The sequence below is a fragment of the Chelonoidis abingdonii genome, chromosome 17 (assembly GCF_003597395.2).
Source record: "Chelonoidis abingdonii isolate Lonesome George chromosome 17, CheloAbing_2.0, whole genome shotgun sequence".
In the NCBI taxonomy this organism is placed as follows: Eukaryota; Metazoa; Chordata; order Testudines; family Testudinidae; genus Chelonoidis; species Chelonoidis abingdonii.
The window spans coordinates 38,248,329-38,269,543 of record NC_133785.1 but is presented as its reverse complement, the minus strand read 5'-3'; the positions used below and the strand labels follow the sequence as shown (position 1 = coordinate 38,269,543).

General features: G+C 40.4%; 1 protein-coding gene across 5 annotated transcripts in view; it reads right to left on the bottom strand.

The window, feature by feature from the left end:
- The window catches only part of FHIT (fragile histidine triad diadenosine triphosphatase), a 1,173,656-nt gene that overhangs the window by 860,235 nt on the left and 292,206 nt on the right, over window positions 1–21,215 (bottom strand). The window contains exon 1 of one of the 5 annotated variants that reach the window (XM_032781827.2): window positions 20,313–20,437. The exons of the other annotated variants lie outside the window; for them this stretch is intronic. The gene's annotated coding sequence lies outside the window, so the exon portion shown is untranslated. Of the gene's footprint in view, window positions 1–20,312; window positions 20,438–21,215 lie in introns of those variants that run through there. 5 annotated transcript variants of the gene reach the window in all.

Sequence of the window (21,215 nt, the reverse complement as noted above, 5' to 3'; positions counted from 1 at the left end):
ATACATTTTTAAAGAGTTTGTTAACTTACAAGCTTTTTTTTTTTTTAAATCTACACTATGTCTAGGAAACAACTAACTGAGCTTTTTACCTAGAATACACCATATCCAGAGTCCAGACCCTTCTGACGGTTTCACTGCAGTGTATGCTACCTGTTTCTTTAATCAGATGAAACTGAAGTTATTTTGCTGGCAGTAAAAGACAAGCTGTCACTCTATTAAATGATTTCTTACTAAAGCCTATGTGCAAGCAAAAAGCATTAACATAATTTATTAGAACAATTAGAATGCATCCTTGTTGTCTTCTAACTAGATTATTCTTTGTACTGGTAATTATATTAGACAAGAGAGAATAATAGTTTGAGATTTCTAAAATCATCTGTAGAGTATGTGAAGAGAGAATGATCAATAATGCTAATCTACTGGAACACAAATTCCCAGAAAGAGATATTTTATCATGCGCCATTCTTTAAATAATCAGCATTATTTCTCAAAGTCCATATTAATCTCATCTGCGGTTAAAAAAAAAATCACAAACAGAGGAATAAACACTGAAACAACTGTCAATAATGCAGAATGAAAAATCCACATCTTCAAGGGGGTCACATCAGAATTGTTTCTCCTTGATTGCAAACACTACACTTGGAATTAGCATTAAGTTTACTTCATTTTATACCATTACAGGAAATGGACACCAATGCTGCAAAAGATTCCCCAAAGCTTCTACACCACTGACTTTTTAAAATAGCTGATGACAATTTTAAACATTCAAAAAAAATCTGAAGTTTCCTTTAAAGGATTTTCACAACAGAGAAAGCCATCAACCTACATATCCCCAGTTCCCTCCTCCCTAATTATTGCCATTTTGTTAATTATCAAAGCTAGGCTTATAGATGAATGGGTTCAGAAACTGTTCCAGCCCCAACACAGAAACAGGGCTTGTGAAAAATACTGGACTGTTATCCTTGAGCACAAATAGGTACAGCACAGAACGCAGCACATGCATCCTCACGTTACCCCCACCTGTGTAACTAAACCTACACTGAAAAGCAACATCTTTGGAAAGTCAGAGCGGTCTCTGCGCCCATTTAATCCTGGGTCACTCTGCCATATGCAAACAGATGGCAGTTCGTGCACATTGTGATGGTGATTTTTAGTATATGGATACCTGTGCCCTAGAGAATAGGCTGAGACCAAAACACGTCACAGAGCCGGCAGATAGTCAACTGTGACTACCCGTCTCAGTTGGATTTGACCCGGCAACAGACAAGTGAAACACAGTATATTTTGGGCTATCTATTTTTCCAAAATCATTGAAGGTCTTGATTACAAACAAAAAGCCCAAACAAAAACCCTACAACTTACCACCACAAAACTTCACCTATGTTCTGCACTAGGAAGTTCCCCCATTTTGCAGAATTTATGGTGGGTTTTCTATTAGACTAGAGCTTCTGTCTTCAGATCTCACACTTTAGTGATTCTTTGGAACAAGAGACACTCAATATAAATTTTTGGCATTGACCCAAGGGAATCTACACATGCTTGTGAAATTTCGAGGCAGCTGTCAGCCCAGCAAATATCACAATATCTGATGAGACTCCATCATGCGAGTTCAAGTTAGAGCTGGGTCTACTGGGGACAAAACGACATTCAAATCAAAAGAAAGGAAAGGAGGAAAGGATGTAACCGGGTGCAGAAAGGAACTCCACTACAGAGCTGATTGTATTCAGTGGCAGAAAGGAAATGAAGTGTAGGGATAACTGCAGGGAAGAGTAGACCTTACACGATTTGTGCAAGTTTAGATAAGCATTGAAAAAAACTGGGAGAAGGGACCAAGGGGATAGACTCTCGGCTAATTTCTGCCGTATTTTAGTTTTTTTTCCATTACAGGCTTAAACGAAAGAGTCTTTTCTCCCTTACACTCCTACTTGATTCCACAGTTTATGACCAGTAGGTAGCACTATGTAGAAGAAATGTGTGGCAGTTCTTTCAGTGCTCACTGTGGAACAACTGCAGCTGTTGATGTTCTTTACCTCCAAGGCCTAAAACCAAGGACACTTACAGTGGATGAGTGGAAACCTGTCTCATCTATTAATAGCTCAAGCAGCTTCCCCAAATGGGTTGCATGTAATTTTTTGAAAGTTTAGTAAAATTCCCCATTTTCAAAGAAGCAAGAAGATGATCATGAATTTCTTTACCACACTAGTTCAAGATGTAAGCAAACAGGAGGTGATCTAGATATCACTGAGTCTGTTCCTTAAGCCAAGAGGATACTGAGAACAAGGTCTCTGATTATCAGATTCTGGCAATGGCAGTTTTTCCTTGAATTAGACATTTTTGAGATACACATACACAAGACACTACAATCCAAAATTAAACAAAGCATATGGAGGTTTTCTAATAATTGCACAGGAAATAAAATGTGGAATGTGCGGAAAGAGTCTCAGAAATATTAACAGCTGCCAAAAATATAATTTTGTCGGCTCTGCAGTTAACTATCTCCACTAAAACATGCTGGACCATCTTGTTATTGAGTTTGCACGTAGGGGCAGAAATCAGAGTTGCACCCTACAAAGGGACAGCCTGATAAATCTCTGATGAAGAGTTTAGGTTTTATTAAACTGATGTAACCTCCAGGAAATGAACACACAAATGGGAACTAGCAACAACCTCTCACTCTACATACACAAAAGTCATTGTTACTGCAGGAGCAGATTATCAGTGGATTCTTCGATCCAGACAGAGCACTCCGAGGCATCATGAAAGATAAATGATTGTCTGTTACAAGGAAGCTGTCTGGGTGGGTGGAAGGTCAGCGTCTCGCTAGACTGCGTGTGCCTGACCACAGGGAGGAGAGAAGACAGAAAAACTTGGATGGCTCTGAGTCCCATCTCATTTTAACCCACTCAAGGCTATGTGAAAGACATTAATCCTCTGCACTTGGGTCTAAAGTTCTTGCAAGATTTGGGGACAAAGTCTTGCAAACTATCCAGGTTGACTGCCAGGCCAAAAAAAGCTCAGAAAAATCTACAGTTTAGTTGCTCATCCCAATTAGATACAACCTCCAAACGTCATTGCCAAGGTATCACATTCAGCTGCCAAGGATGATTCAAAACAGCTCCCATTGCCTCATCAAGGAGCACAGGGAGATCCAGGCTGAATAAACACAGGACAATGAAATCCACTATGCAAGGAGGAAGGGATTATAAAAAGAGAAACAAGGCTTCTGGGGGTTCCCCATGTCCCACACCTCCTGCTATTTGGATGTAATATTCTTCACTGGATAAGTCACCTGAAAGGGCATTGAAAGAAGATTTATAAAGGACTTGGTGTATGGTTTTGAATGGGGTATTCTAGGAATAGTATTGGCTTAGAAAATGTGTGTACAGGAAGCCTGTGCACTTCTGTATGTCTATTTGCTAACTAAGAGCTGAACTGAGTTTGCCAGTGTTATGTTTTAGCTTGCCCCTAGAAGTACTGGAGGAGTTTGAGTAATACCACCAGGGCTGGTGCAACCCATTAGGCGACTAGGGCACTGGCATTTGGGGGGCGGCATTTTGGGTCCTTCTGTGGCAACCAGATCTTCAGCCGCCCCGGTCGTCGTCGGCATTTAGGCGGAGGGACCTGGGGCAGGGGGGTGCAGGGAGGGCCACCTGTAGCAAGTAAGGGGGGGCGCAGCACGCGGGGAACCACTCCCCACCCCAGCTTACCTCTGCTCTGCCTCCTTCCCTGAGGATGACGCCTCGCTCTGCTTCTCTCCCTCCCTGGCTTGCGGCACCAAACAGCTGATTGGCGCCACAAGCCTGGGAGATGGGAGAAGTGTAGCAGCGATGGCGTGCTCGGGGAGGAGGCGGAGCAGAGGTGAGCTGGGGCAGGGAGCTGTCACACGGCTCCCCAGGCCGAGAGGGCTGCTGAGGGGGGGGTGTGTGGAGAGCTGCCACAGGGCTCGGGAGTGTGAGGGCGCAAAGTGGAAGTTTTGCCTAGGGCTCGAAACATCTCCTTGCATCCGCCCTGAATACCACTATGGCTTCATTTCCCATGAAGAGTAAATCCCAACTGTAACCTCTACATGGTAGAGAGTAGTAACACACACTGAGTGGCAAATACAGCTCTGGGAACCTAGTGGTCACCAGTATAAGGAATCAACCCTAAAAAGTGCCAACAGCTAACTGGGTGGAGAAGCATTTAGGATAGGGCAGCTTTTGCCCCAAGATCAGGAGATGACCCTCCAATTTGATTGGATGAGGTTTGGAAGTTTTGGACAGCAGCCGATCTAGGAGCAGGTGTCAACAATGAAAACCACCATGGGGTCGCAAAGTGGGCAGCACCTGTGGGCTACTCAGTTCCCAAGTTGTTGTTATTTATTATTATTATCATTATTATTAAAGTTCTTTGTGTATTATGGATTCTTTATGCTCCAGTCATTTAAAACCTGGCACCATGTTGGGAGTACCCAACACGCCCACTTCCAGGCAACAACATCTGACAGAAGACCTTATTGTTAATTATAGTAGTAATATACCTCTACCCCGCTATAACGTGACCCGATATAACACAGGTTCGCGTAGAGCACGGTAGCAGCGGGGCTCTGGTGGTGCTTTAAAGGGTCCAGGGCTCCGGCTGCTGCGGGGAGCCCTGGGCCCTTTTAATCACTGCTGGAACCCTGCTGCCGCTACCCCGGGGCTGCAGCAGTGGGGCTCCACGGACGATTTAAAGGGCCTGGTGCTCCAGCTGCTGCGGGAAGCCCCAGGCCCTTTAAATCCCGTTGGAGCCCCTCCGCTGCTACCCCAGGGCTGCAGCAGCGGGGCTCACTGGTAATTTAAAGGGTCCAGGGCTCCCTGCAGCGGCTGGAGCCTGGAGCTCTTCAAATCACCACCGGAGCCCTGCCCCCCCTACCCTGATATAACAGGGTTTCAGCTATAATGCAGTAGGGATTTTTGGCTCCCCACAACCACGTTATAGTGGGATAGAGGTGTAGTCTTAGTGTTGTTATAGCACCTAGGAAAGCCAGTCATGGACCAAAAGTCAATTGTTCTAGGCGCTGTGTAAAAAAAATTCAGATTATTCTAGAGATAATTGCAGACTTTGAAATTTCCTGGAAACTAAAGAATTGCAAGCAACAAACAAACGAAGAACTTGGTTCTGTTAAGTTTTCACATTAAACAGTCCTTTTAGGACATGATTCACCAAGCATCGTTTTACTATTCAATCACTGGACTGAGATTCAGGCTGTCTGGGTTTCTTATCCAGCTAGGCAGACTTTTTGTGGGGGCAAGTTCTTTAATCTCTCTGTTTTAACTGTCCATCCATAAAATGTGAGAGATAAGTTCATTAAATGTTTGTGAGATGCCTGGATTTCATGGTGACAAGGGACATAACCACACACATAAGTAAGGCAAGACTTGGGAGGTTCCAATTTCATTCGTATTGGGGGCCCTGAACAGCTTACAGGTTCAGGACATTATTAATTTGATTCAAGTCAATCATCAACTTTTCTTTCTAGAATGAACATGCTGGTGAGACAACAATTAAATACCATTAACACACAAGGAAAAAGTTGTACGTACCAGTACGTGCATATAATGGAGAAAAAGAATGCTGCTATGTCCAATGAAAACTTTCGCTGTGTTTGCCAGTTAAGGAATAAAGAATGAGCACAAATTCAAAAGGAAAATATTTTAAAAGGAGCATGAATTACATATAGTTAGTTATTCTATCACCCAAGATGAACACAAAAATACAAATACAAATAATTTAGCAACAGAAAAGCAGGCAATCGATACATATTTTAAATGTAAGGGCTAACCAGTTTTAATGCTTCAACAGAGTAATCTGAAATAATGATGTATAGAAGGAGAGAGAAAATAACCCTGCAATTTACATTAGGTGGATTACACATAAATTCATAAACAAACTGACAGGGATTTTATCATTTTATTGCTTTGTTGCGTAGAACATCAACAAAATATAAGCGTAATCTAACTTAAAACAGAGGCTTCTGGATGCATTGTTAAACAGGTTGCTATTGAGATACATTTGTAATATTTTTGGTCTTTGTAGAAGCATATGAAACAAAGAAGAAAACAGAGTTAAAAAGGTAACCATAGCTTAGGCTCAATGTATCATTGTCATAGTATTTTATCCACAGTCTGAACCTTAGAGTCCAAAAAAATGAGGTACTAGCATGAATTCCTCTAAGCTTAATTACCAACTTAGGTCTGATACGCTGTCACCAATCAGGACTTTGAGTGCCTGATAAACTCTGGTCTCCCCAAACCTTCCCTGGGGACCCCAAGACCCAGATCCCCTGGATCTTGACACAAGGAAAGTAAACCCTTTTCTTTACCGTTGCCTCTCCCAGACTTTCCCTCCCCGGGTTACCCTGGAAGATGCTGTGATTCAAACTCCTTGAATCTTAACACACAGAGGAATTCCACCTCCCCCCTCCCCTTTTTTTCCCTCACCCAGAGACAATACAGATTCAAGCTTCGTGAATCTAAAGTAAAGAGGACATTTACCTTCCCCTCTCCCCCTCTCTCCCGGAGACAGAGACAGAGATAAACACAGAGAGCAGGTTTTTCCTCCCCCCTTTCTCCTTTCTCCCACAAATTCCCTGGTGAGTGCAGACTCCCTTCCTTTGCCTTAACAAGGGGAAAAAATTAATCAATTAAGGTATTTAAAAAGAAAGTTTAATAAAAGAAAGACAAAATAAAAATCTCTGAAATACAAGATGTAATTACAGGCTTCAGCTATAGAAGATGGAGAAAAAGCCTCCTCCAGCAGAAATACAATTTAAAAATACTCAGGCCAAATACACATAAAAACTCTAACAGCCAGAATACAGTATGCAAATACAGAAAACAATCAAAAGACATAACCGCCTTTCTACCAATACCACTATTCTGAATATATAGAATCTGAGAGGAGATGGCTGAAACCTGGCACCGTCTAGTCCCTTTCAGGACTCAGAGAGAACAAAGCAAAACCCAAAAACCACAAACAAAGGCTTCCCTCCACCGAGATTTGAAAGTATCTTGTTTCCTGATTGGTCCTCTAGTCAGGTGTTGTTTGTTAACCCTTTCCAGGTGAAAGAGACATTAGCCCTTACCTATCTGTTTATGACAATCATTCATTACAAAAATTGAACAAGACAAATATGCACAGCAGAAATCAGGTATTATGGACTCATGTGAAGGTCAATATATATTTTTTACAATATCTACTGTAATTAGGGGGTTATGTATACCAGTGAAAGCAGTACCACCATACACTGACCAGGGTGATATTTACACGCAGAAAGCATTCTATGCAACGGCTTTAACTGTACTGGTATCACATACAAATTAATGAAATCTTTACACTTATTTACTTCAGAAATCTATTTGATGATGTCCTCTGGTGTCATACTGCTCAAGTGCCACTTCAGACTGCTGTAGGAGATGATGACACTTTAGAAATGTGTTTTTCCAATATGAAAGCATGCAGAGGAGAAAAGTGGAATTCAGGAAGTGCATGGAACCTCTCATACATGTAGACACTTATCTCAGTACACAAGCTCAGATTCTAAATCCTTACTTCCATTTTAATAAGTTCTGTATACCAGGACATCCAGGCCATAACAAAAAGGTCCCCCCTTCCATGCCCCAAAAGAAGACAAGTTTTTTCAGCTCTGCAATAAGAGTTAAGGCAAAAAGCCTGATCTCAGCTACACTCAGGCAATTCTTGTTGTGGAGGGTAGAGGAATGTGACTGAGATCAGGATTTAACCATTAGGACTCTTCAGAAAAAAAGATTTCTTTTCTGCCCAGAAATCCAGCAGATATTTATACTGTTCACTATATTCATTTGTCAGACAGACTTCTTGTCTAAGCAAAACCTGGATCACACTTAAGAATGCACTGGCAATCACACCTATCTTGCAGATCAACATCAATAAAATGAGAACAAAAAACCAAAAATGTTTCATGAAGTATCTGATAAATCTAAATGGTCTTTAGATGAAAAAATTAGAGAGAGCATACTGAAAACATTTTTTGGAATAAGGCTTATCTCCTGTAAGATTCCCCTAATGATGGTGTACACTATATAAAGAAGATCATTTTAAAAAACAGAAAGAACCTGGATGTGGTCAAGACTGATTTAGCAATGGTAAAATATAGGAAACAGAGCCCATATAAATTAAGACACAAAACCACCACCTGAAATGGACTCAGTTCTCTTACCAGGATGTGTGATAGACATGACAACTTCCTGTTGGCAGTGGAGGTGGAGTCTTTTTCTTGCTGCTATTTGAATTTGGAAAGAAAACTTGTAAATTTGAAGGTGGGGGGGAGGGAGACTGGCCTTTGGCCAAGATCAGCTTGAGGCTGGCAATAGAACATTCCATATTCCTTGCATGTTCATTCCCAAGATCAGCAAGAGGAGAGAGAGATCATATGGTAAGCAGAGTGGAGGGGACAGAAATGCCAGTCTCCTGGGGGAAATAGATGAAGTTGTAGCACACTTCACTATTTCTAGAAATTGCAAAGAATACAAAAATGCTGCAGGTTAAAGTAAGTGCTGGGCTGCAGTAACTGCATTCTATGGAATACACTAGATACAGATTGAATTTCCTACTTCATGCAGTAGTTAGAGTTGTAATTATCATAAATTGCAACAATACTATTAAGCACCACATCCAGTCAAGGAGGAAATGTAGATCTTCTTGTATATATTATATATAAATAAAATACGCATGCGCGCACACACACACACACACACACTGTTTTGGACAGAGATTTCCTTTCTGCTCTTTGCAGACAAGAACTCTGGAGGCTATCTGTGAGAGTCTGTCCAGAGACAGAACAGAGCTGGTAGGCCTGACACGGGAGCAGCTCAGCTCTACCCCATCGATTGACAGGTTTGGACTAGTCTTCAATTCGACAGAACAAAAGGGAAACTCTCTGATAACAGTTACACCAGGCATGAAAGGCAGAAGTGCAGAGGGAGAAGGCAGGGGATGGAAATTCCCTGACTTCGCTCTACTGAAATGTATTTATTGTAAGAGAGAAGATCATAATTGTCCATTAATTGTGGGGGGGGCTGCGTTTTTGGGAAGGGCTGGGGGTAACAACACTGCAGGGAAGCACCCATTCAGATGGACGCTTTTGGCCTTTCTAACCTACGTTCCAATGGCAGTTAAGCCTTCCATCACTACCACCCTGGTGCATTTCCGGCTGGGAGTGTGGGCTCTGGAGTGGGCCCATGGATGAGGTGTTTGGGGTACAGGAGGGGGCTCAGGGCTAGGGCAGGGAAGAGCAGACTCCAGGAGGGAGTTTGAGTGCGGGAGATTCATGGCCAATGAGAACTGCAGAGCCGGCACAGGGGGTAGGGCAGCATGCAGAGCCTACCTGGCCACCCGTGCACCTAGGGGCCACAAGAACCTACTGGCTGTTTGTTGGACACACGCAGAGCCAGGGCAGGCAGGGAGCCTGCCTTAGCTCCAGGTCCCCACTGCGCCACTGACCAGACTTAACAGCCAGTTGGTGGTGCCAACTAGAGACACCAGGGTCCCTTTTCGACCGTGCGTTCCAGTTAAAAACCAGATGCCTGGCAACCCCAATTCTCAAAACTATTCTTGAATTTGTTTTGGGGTTTGTTTGGTTACTGAAATCTGTCCAGATGGCCAGAAAGGTAGGAAAGCAGCCATCTGACTCCAGAGTTAATGCCGATTCTATTCAGTGGATCAACTGGCATGATGGTCTCATGTTGGTTTCCTAACCACCATCTACTTAATGGCAGACTATAGCTTTGGATGTCCACTGAAGAGTCACCTGATTGTTCTTCTCTCCCTTCAACTCTGACCTTTGACTGCAGTGATGGTTTTAACAACACCAGCTGGTCCATCTTATTTTTTCCCCTTGTAAGTTATACTTGCAAACTTGAAATTACAGGGGGAAAAAAATCTTTTATCGCCTGCAACTGCTGAAGGTCCTATTCTCCATTAATTTTCACTTACACCTATGTATCAGCCACACAGAGAAAGATCTGACTTTTTACAGAATTCTGCTAACCACCTCTGGGCAGCGTTTGCAGTAACATAGTAGAGATGTCTATGTGCATAAGTAAGCTGATGCCTTATTAATTTTACTGTGAAAAAAGCAAAGTGCATGAAGTTACTCCAGATTTACAGTGGTATAAATGGGAATAGTCTGATCCTTAGTGTGTTTCTGATCTTACATTGATTACTCCTTATTTAGACCAGCATAAGTGAAGTGAAGCTCCTAGAGAGCCAGCACGGTGCCACAGGATTCTCTGCTGCTTTCACAGATCCAGACTAACACGGCTACCCCTCTGATACTTAGCACAAAAACAATTACCCTTTAGGATATGCACAACGGTGAAAACATTAGGAAGTTCCATGCCCATCAGTTAAGTATATGATCTTTGGTACAACAATCTTATTTCTCAAAATTCTTAACAGTCAAAATGGCATTGGAATGACATAGCATTAAGTGTTATATGATGTTGTAAGTACACAGGTTCATAAGTCACGTAATGACCTTGCACAGACTAAACAGCAGGTGAACTCGGATCGTTTGGACATCTGATGTTCGTAACTATCCAGATTTAACTCATATACCTTGCTACACTTTTACCTTACCAACATCTGTTGGTTGAAGGTTTTGATGATCATATCTAGAAAGCCAGCTTTAGAAACTCCTCACACAAATTATTAAATGGGAAATACAAGTTACCCCTCAGATGAGACAATAATTCTTTACCCTGATGGCACAGAAATACCTATTCACTTAGAAAAGTAACATTTCATTTCCTGGAAATGTTATGCCATTCACCGTTTGCTGTCAAAATCTATGGCAGTCCTCATTGCCTTTGCTATCAGTCCCTCTAGACTACTGAAGGCTTATTTGAACTACATATAAATTCATTTCTTGCAATACAAAATAATAGAGAGATTTAAAGGCACCATGGTAGCCTTCATTCACAATTTCCTTGCTTTTATTAGTGTGTCTCAGTTTTAACATCCTGAGTACTTTTCATATCACTGTTTTCATGAAAAATATTTCATCAGCTGTATAAATGAGATTTTTACAAATAGAAAGATTTGTGATTTAAAGGCCTATGACCACTGCACCTAATCCAGCCTGTTATTCACAGTTTAACTGCCCCAAGAGGTTCCCCCCACCCAAGAACACAACAGAAAATAGAATTAGCTTTTTTATGGGGCCTTCAATTGCTAGAAAAGAAAGTCTAGAACACACCCCAAGAACATGCAGTAAATGTAAACTTCTCATTCTGAAGACCCTTCCTAGAGAAAGAGAAAATATATTGGATCATGGTTCATGGGAAATGCAAATATTTTTAGGAGTAAATTCACAATTAGAGGAACAATAGGGCAGAGATAAAACCACAAATAGGCTTAGAGGACAGACAGAGCAAAACTTGAGTAAGAGTAACAGAAAATCAAGCGTCTGGACCTTAACAGAACATTGTGAATCTTTCTTAGACCTCCAAAGAACACTGACAAGTCTCACTGTACAGAAAACAAAATCTATTAGGTGCTTTCTTAAATGTAACTAAGCTGGGCCCTTCACCTAGCATTCTTGCACATATTTTGGACTTTAGACCAAATATCATTTTCAGTTACATGCATATGGCTCACTGACTTGACTTCCATGGGAGTTGCATGTGTTTACCAGACTGCAGAATTTGGCTTTAATATTCTTTGAGTAACTCCTTTATTTCTCTACTAAACCAAAAACACCAACACGCTCATAAAGACTAGTTAAAAAGGGAGGCTCATGATAGGAGAAATGGGTTTTGTTCTCAATTCTTCCAGTGACCCCCTGTGTAATCTTTGACTAGTCACCTATTGGTGTTTTAGCCTTATGCTGGCCTACTCACCAAAGTTTTACCAGCATAGGTATGTTGGTTAGAGGTCTGAGGTTTTTTTTAAACTGATTGTTATGCCAGTAAAAGCCTTAGTGTAGACCTAGCTCTCCTGGAAAAAAGGTGCCTTATATTGGAGTAAGCCATACTACTGTTGGCCACCTTTATACTGGTACAACTGTGTCCACGCTAGAAGGGGATTGTCACTTCAACTATGTTGGCATAGTTGAATTGACAAAACTTAAGTGTAGCTAAGCCCACAGTTTCCCCCATCTATAAAATGGAAGCAGTGCCCCATTTGTCAGGTACTTGGAGATTCCCAGATGAATAGTTTAACACAATGTAAAATACCATTATTATTAAACATTTCACTCAGATCATCTGTCAAATTGTGATTCTCTCTTGAGAGAAGACAATCTTGTCAATATCAAGTGTATTTTACTGCTCCTTGAATTTCTATTGCTTATGCCATTATGACTACATATTGTACTGTCCTGGTGCTCTCATTACTTTGTATATTTTCTCCATCTGAAAAAAAAAAAATCCATATTCTGGTTCACAAACAAAAGCAACCCATGGCTAGCCAACTCCCTAAGGGAATCCCCTCCCTAACAACTGTTGTTTCCTTTATCTGATGATATATGAACTCTTTTCAAATCAAATCAGGGCTGTGCTGGAAGTGCTATTTAGTTTCTTTGGGAAGGGGGCTGTAATTTCTTAAAAGGATGATAAAGATCCTGAGAATGGAATTCAGCCAAACCCTTAACCTACAATCACTCACACTCCTTCACCCAAAGCATCAGAATCAATTTGCCAAATAGGATTTCAAGGTATCTGTAGCCAAAAGGCACAGTCAAAATTATTTCTGTCTATTTCACGGAAAGCAAAATTCTCAACCAATAATCGTATCATATACATGAAACCAGTGCATTAAAATTCAAAGCTGTATCGAAGTCTTTTTGAATATTCCTGTTTTGGATAATTATTGCTTCCATGCACATTTAAAATATCATCAGGACACTGGTTACTGATGGCACAAACAGTTATAATTTCTTTAAATACATTGTCCTATTTTTTTAGGATCCAGCACTGGCCTGTTTCAGTCTTATAATGGGAATCTCTGAGGGAAGACCAGTGCCTAGTCATCTTACTAGAGCCCCCATCATCCTTATTTAGGTAAGTTCCCCTAGTAGGATGAGATTAAGAAACAGCATCCGAGCTCCCTAGACTGAGAGGAAGGGAGTGGTATCTGTAGTATACTGAGACAGAGAATGAGAGCTTTATAGATGGAATAGCCTAGGAAGCTCAAGAAGCAGCCACAAAAATGAAGTTTACATAGCCTCCTGCTCAATCTCTTGCAGAATATGCCAAACCTCCACCCCTACCCAAAAAACAAAAACAAAAAAACACCAGCATAAAAATATCTTGTAATACTGAAAGTTTGTTAATTTAATTCAGCCAACTAGCTGTCTCACAAAAGCCTGCTGAGAAATGTGCATATTTAGTGCAGTTTGTCGGTACACAATTTAAAGTCCATTACCAAGATTTTAACATCTTCCGTCCTTTTGAAGCATCACTTAGGTATTCTTCTTTCATCCCCCAAATGAGGCAATTCATCAGAGTCTTACTGATGGAGCTCTGAGGAGAGTCTAATTTTGAAATACATATGGAACTGAATCTCTCTTTAGGTAACACAAATAAATCTACTCTCAGAAGTATTGCCTTCTTAATCGTCTTTAAACACAATGTATCTATCACTACAGCCTGTGACTCCAATTTTCTTTGTTGAAATTATGGAAGGAAGGAGAGAATTTATGTAGGAGGAATTCTAACTCTGAGGGCTTCAAATGGATGATCGGTGAAAGATTTTTAAGGACCACAGCAAGATCCAAGGACAGGGCCTTTTACATACAGATGGTAACCTACCAAGAACTGATCACGAACAAATGTCTGGGCATTTTTTGCCATTGCAGGCAAAAATTTGTTAAGTCTTACTTCTGGCACAATAAATATTGGTTGTTTTCCAAGCAGTCGCTGGTAAAATCTCCTACACTTCAGGTTCTCTCTTTCTAATTCAAGGCCTGTTAGAGCAGGAGAAAATCTTTAGAAAGCAACTTTTCTGTTCCCACTAAAGAAAAAAAATGTCTTGATGACCCTCCTTCCCCCACTTTAGTTCTACAAAGAACCACCAAAGGAAAGGGAGAAAGAAATGAGTGTAAATGGAATTGTTCCTCACAAAGAGATCTTTACTGAGGAAGAAAAAGACATAAACATCATCCAATACCTTTCATGTGACCTCCCCACACTCTGTGCACACAGAAGGAACTTTTAAGTTTGGCAAGTTACCTTGTGTCAGAAGAATATTTAATGACTGTTACATAAAAGTGAAAGTTGTTGCCTTAGGGGAGACCTGTGTTCTCTTTGCAGCTTTGTTTTATCCTACTGGGCCTTCTTCTTGAGACAGCATGTTCCTTCCACAGAGAGAGCCAGCAGCCTTCTCCGTGTGGGGGCTGAGTATGTGCCACAGCACAGTTTAGCCAGGCTGTCCAAGCTAAGATAGCTGGAGCCTGTGCACAGGCGATTCTGCCAGCTGATTCTAAACAATTTCTCTCCATATTGTTAACTGCTGCTTACAAGCTAACAAACCCTCATCACTAATTAAAAGAATGCCCAATCTGTTTGGACTGATTGTATCAAACTACATTTTCCTGCAATTAAAAAGGATACTTTACTGTAAAAGTCTGATTGCTGCAATCTTTCACAGATAATCAGGATTACTCACCCTCTGAATTTAACTACAGCCCACACACAAACGGCCAAATTAAGCCTGTTCATAAAATCACTGAAGAAAAAGGACAGGTGGCAGATATAGCCCAAGTACTGCAGAATCAGGTCCAGTCAGAGTGAGGTCAATACTATTGGCTTGATGCAAAGCCCACTGAAGTTAATGGAAACCCTCCCATTGGTTTCAAAGGGCTTTGGATCAGGCTGTGTCAAAGACTGAAGATCTGCTACAATCTCAGTCATGTCATTTACACGCAGCAGCTACACACTGGGGCAAAGTTCCTTCTGGAGCTCCACAGGACACAAGAGCAGTGCAGCTGTGGCTGCACCACCTATGAAAAATGCAGCATACTCTACTCCATGCACTTGGCACTGGCTCACCTCATTCCTTTGGGGGTGTCTTGTATTCTGGGACACACAGAAATCTCCAGGGAGAAAAGTACAAATTACTCTTCTGCCCAGATGTACAAGATGGCAGATTGAGTGTGCCGTATGTTGGCTCCCTGCAAAACCACATAGCATCTGAGCACAACCTGGCCCAGTATCTGCAGTTACTTTCCAAAGAGATCTGTTGTCATAAACAGATAGCTAAGAGTTAATGTTTCTTTTACCTGTAAAGGGTTAACAAAGGGAACCACACACCTGACCAGAGGACCAATCAGAAAACCGGATTTTTCACAGCTCAGGGGAGGGAATGTTTTGGGTCTGTGTTCTTTTGTCTGGCTCTCAGCTATGAAGAGGGATCTTTTTCTATCTGTAAGCTTCTAATCTTCAGTTTTCAAAGTTGTGAGTACAAAGTAGCAAAACAATAGGCTTTTTATATATTTTGTTTTGCATTACATGTGTGTAGTTTGCTGGAATGGTTAAATTGTAATCTCTTTTGAATAAGTCTGTTTATCAATTTTTCTTTTAAGTAATAGCCCTTGATTGTTGTTGATGCAGAGTTATCATATGTTTTTTCTTTTACTTTTTAGACTGTTTGAGTTTTCTCTGCGGTGAGCCTAAGGCGAAGGGGAGGAATTCTCTTTGATAGATTAGAGGTGAAGCTCTGCAGAGCAACCAGGAGATTGGTGGAGGGGAAAGAGAGATAGAATCTTTTCTGTTCCTGTATTTGGTTGTCTCTTTGTGGAAGAGAGGAGACATGCTTCTTGGTATTGTGATGTAAAGAGGTTGCATCGTAACTCTCAGGTTAGCCCAGAAAGGAAATTCTGGGGTGGGAGAGAGGTCGGGGGGGGGGGATGGTTTATTTCCCTTTGTGGTAGACTCAGAGGCTCTGAGTCTTGGGGGTTCCCCAGGGAAGGTTTTGGGGAGACCAGAGTGAGCCAAAACACTGGAATTTTTGGCTGGTGGCAGCGAGATCAAATCTAAGCTGGTAATTAAGCTTAGAGGAGTTTATGCTAGTACCTCATATTTGAACTCTAAGGTTCAGACTGAGGAATTATACTATGACATCTGTCCCCAAAAAATCTTAAAGATATAAAGTTCTATTTTAAGTATGCAATAAGCAACATTAAAGAGAGAATCCTTATGGTCTTAATTAACTTAACACTAGGTTAACAATTAACTTCCCACCATCCCAAATTGCTAACACTTTCCTACTGGACCTAACATACAGCACAGCACTGCTCTTACCTGCCCGATTGGTGTTCACATGGTGGCCCAAGGCACAAACAATTCTGTATGCAAAAATATAATTCCAACGTGTGTTACAAAAATTAGAGCTATACCGGCTTATTCCAAGCCCAGGAGAAGCTCAAAACCTGAATCCAATCAAATTAGATTAGAAAAAATAAAAACAAAAATCAACAGTGCTGCTGCAAATGATAACCCCAAACCAAAGTGTTTGTTTGCCTGGAGATAAGGCTGCTCAAAACCATATCCCACTAACACAAGCACCAATTAAATATTACCACCTAACTCTTACATAGCACTTTTCATCCAGAGATCTCAAAGCGCTTTACAAAGGAGCTCAGCCTTAGCTAAATGATAGTAAAGCGATATCACTTACACAAAATTTCTTTCACAACCCTCGGCTCCCAAATATCTCATCATCCAAACACACACAGATTCCTTGATTTCACAACAAACTTCCTTACACGTCTGACAGAGCCAACCACAATGCACGCCCCACATTCCTCCACACTCAGATGTAGAGCTTTAACTCTATCCACAGCTAACTCAGCATTCATTCTTTATAGACAAATGAGATACAATTTTCAAAAAACACATAAGTGATTCATGCATTTTTGAGAATTACACTTATATACACCGGGGTGAACCCTATCATTTGTCATTTCTGCATGAGATACTAAGAGGTTACAGTTTAGAGTCTACATTTCAATCTGACACAGAGGATTTGACGTGGGAATTTTCCATGGTTTCTCTTCCTCCAATATAATTTCCAGCTAAGAGAAATTGTACCATGTCCAGCAAATTTATAAGTGCTATATTCAATGCCTATTGGACATACATCTTTTACTACTGAGGTAACATGGTGGGGGGGAGAAAAAGAAAGAGAGGAAAAAAAGTGTGAGATAGGATATAAAATTTAAATTGAAAACTTCCTCTTCATTATTTTTCCCTAAGTTACTGTAGAGTTGCTGGAGCTATAATTTTTACCATCTTCCACTCTAGAAGGGGCTGCGATTTGATGGTGGATGAAGTGCTCCAAATATAAGATGTATATAGTTGGTACTTCTATAAAGCTTGTTGAGTCTTGTGAAAGAGGATATATAAAAAAAAAAAAAAGAAAAAAAAATCAGTGGATCAGTAATACTGAGCCCTCAATATGGTGATCGCTGGGCTGTGGAAGGAGAAACATCCTGAAAGAGTCCTTTCTTTTTTGTCTCATTCTTCTGCTTTTTAAAAATACATTTATCTTCTTTTGTTCTCACAGAAGCTCCTCACAATTAGCCTCTCTCTGTGATCGTTCAGGTAAAGAGAAAACACAAAAGTCCTTTTCATTGAGCTTTGAAAGAGTGAGAGACACACATTGGAATTGCAGAAATTTGTTTTTGTAGCAAAATTATAATTCTGTGTTTGATATTATTATCCAATGCTACAGAATTGTGATATCACAAATGCAGTACCACACACTTCAGAATAAAGAGTCTGTGAGAGAATCTTTAATTCATCATGAAGGCAAATCCTACAGGGCCCAATTGTTTGCAGTTTTATCCGGGTGGCATTCAATCTCCAGGTACATAAGACAGTCTGTCTAGGTGTTCAATCTATGCCTGTCACTGGCGATCTGATCACACCACAGAAGATTTATTGATGATCACATGATTCCTGACCACATAGCAGCACTCCTCATTTAACACATTATTAGGATGGAAAACCAACAAATAACAATGTCTGTACCAAGAAAGCTGCCAAAAGCATACCATTGCTAATGGAGATGGTTGCTGTATTTGGATAGAAATATCTCATTGTCGATCTATTCCCGACACTCAGTATGTCTTTGGTTAATTATAGCTAGTCAAATAAAATACCAGAGGAAATTGTTAAAAATATGAAAGATAAATAGATCTATATGTTCAGTAAGACATCTGAATATTTTCCCCTACACAAAATACCCCTTTTTAAAAGAATGTTAACATTTGGTTTTGTTTAAACAAACACACACTTACTGTGTGATTAAAAGAAAGACTTTACCAGCTGGTCAATACTTCTTAGCCTTTAAATTTTTTAGTAAAATATTTGGGGAAGTAATTTGCCTTAATGCACAATCCTTTGTTTAAAAAATAAATAAATAAATAAATAAATAAATGAAAATAAAAACTCCACCACTTTTTCAGTACACTGAAGGATTATACCTGTTCGTAAAATGCTTAATTATTGTTGCAAGAAGTCTGTACAGGCTGTCCAGCTGAAGAAATCTTACAGTCTATCAGCTTCTGTGATTAAGTTAAAAACCCTCCAAAAATGCCCCATTTGTTTGTTTTTAACGTGATAAGGATCCCCCCAGAGAACTTTACTGGATAGTACAGAAACACGAAGGTACAATAAGGATGAAGCATAGAATAAGCTGTCTATATATAGCTTGAAAAGTCTCTTTGTATGATGATCCTACAATACTTTTGAATGAGTATAAAACCTTGAATTTACAAACTAAAACTTCAGCAAAAACTGTTTCTAGGAGTTATGGTTGAAATAAGAATTCAGATTCTGATCCCAGTTATTACTACTGTAAATCTGGAGTAGAGTAATCCACTGATAAGTATCAGAGGGGTAGCAGTGTTAGTCTGGATCTGTAAAAAGCAACAAAGAGTTCTGTGGCACCTTATAGACTAACAAATGTATTGGAGTATAAGCTTTGATGGGTGAATACCCACCTTGTCAGACTGATTGAAGTCAGAGTAACTCCAGAGGAGACACTTGGCTAAGAGCAGAAATGGCCCAAAGATATTTTGAAGGGAGAAGCAAATGCACTTTCTTCCTTTGAAATGTAGGGTTTTTTTTAAATTCTACTAAAGCCAATCAACTTTCTTTTTATTTAAAGACTATTGTACTCAAGATTTCCCAACACAATAAGTGTATTATGCAGTATATGATATTAACGTTGACAGCATACAAATAAGGTTGAAAGTGTTAAGATTTCAGAGGTTAACAAAATGCAGAGGTTAACCTTTCTGTAGCAATTCTGCCTGTACATGTGCACTTTAGAACTGCTTACTGCAGCACATGTTTATGTTAGTGGGGAAAAAAGCTGGATTCATATTTGTTTTACATTAGTTTCAAACTCCTGCTATGCAGTGCAGCATTGCCGCTTGCTCCGTTACTGGAAATCACTGAAAATTAATTTTAGCAGATATTTCAAGTTCACAAAGTGAAAATTAATTTACAGAAAATGCTGCCAGTTTTACAATCTTTTCCTTCCCTGTTTTTCTGGTTAACGGCCCAATTCTGCAAATGTCACTCACCAGAGCAATTTCCACTCATGTGAGAAGTCTTACAGGGTAGAATAAGAATTATTTCTGTATGTAAAGGTTGCAGAATTGGGCCTGAAATGGGTAGTTTACATTGGATTCTGTGTTACATTTTTGCCATAAAATATTAAATATGCAAAGCAGAGGAATTGACGCTGCAAAAATTGAGTTTCTTACAGTATTTCCTGCCTTTTTTTTAGCTATCTACGCTTAACATTGCAACAATTTTTCATCTAAAATTCCTTTGTTTTTTCAAGACAACAAAACTGCAATTTAATATTTTAAGTCCTCACCTTGGTGAGAGGAGGGAGAGTTTATACCTCAATTCCTGAATAAGGTGAATTGAATTCATCTCTTTGCTCATGCTACTGGGCCCAGTCCTTTCAATGTATGCGACTAGTCTGAAGCATGGTGTACACTAGAAAATTAGGTTGGTTTAAAACTACCTCAGTCAGAGGCATGAAATATCCACACCCCTGAGGGGAGTTGTTAAGCCAGCCGAAGTCCCCATGTAGATAGCACCAGGTCAATGGAAAAATTCTTCTGCTGACCTAGCTATCGCCTCTCATGGAGTTGATTACCTATGCTGATAGAACTCCTCCTCCTGTCAGCATAGGTAGCATCTACACTGATGTGCTACAGCTGTACTGTTTGAGTGCAGACATACCCTTATTCATGTAAGTGGCTCCATTAAAGAACAAAGATTACTCACATGAAAGTCAAAACAGAGAGAGTTTGGACTTGTGTTGGGCACCCAGTAGAACATGGAATTGCGGATAGCTGAAACCATGAAGCAGGTCCCTGCTAAGTTAGGATTAGCATTCGCAGCATGAAGGTTTGCCTCCTCACAGGGCTCGCTCTCTGAATTTGAAAATGAAATCCATTCTGTAAGCATGGATGTTCTTATTATCCAGATGTATATTTAACATTTCACTCAACTCTTGGTGTAAACCACTAACCCCACTGACTTTTCTGGAGTTAAGATCATTTCCACTGGCTGAGAATCTAACCCGTGCTCTCAATGGTGTCTTATGGCAGTGAGTACTGCAGGTTATTTATACATCATACAAATATTATTCATTATTTTGTATGAACGTGTCAGGTCTCATCTTATTGTGTTCCTAAACTGTTTCGAGTTCTGGCCTGACAGAGAATAAAGTGCCGCTTAGTGAATCACCGCTTCTTAAGCGCCTAGCCTAGGTTGTTTTGTGCAGGTTTCCTGTATAATTACTGACCATGCACATAGGTTAAGACCTGAGACAGTCACAGTACAAGGAGGCATGGAAAATGCTAAGATTTTAAACTGGCAACAAAGAGGTCAATTTCAGATTGGATTGAGGCACCGATGTGCTCAAGAATCAAATTCACTACAAAACTCAGTCAGTATTTGAAGAGACCCTGCAGGAATGATGACCTAGATCAGCTTCTTTGTATGTTTTTATTTTATCATTATAGTAAGACAGTTCCAGTAAGAGACAAGTCAATCCTCTTAGGAAGGTGAACTAATGCACTAATCCCATATGGACACATAGGCACACTGGCTGCTGGTGTAAAGTAAAAGAAAGAGAAAGATTGTAGGAACAGATTCCAAAAAGTGCTCAGCCCTGCATTCAGG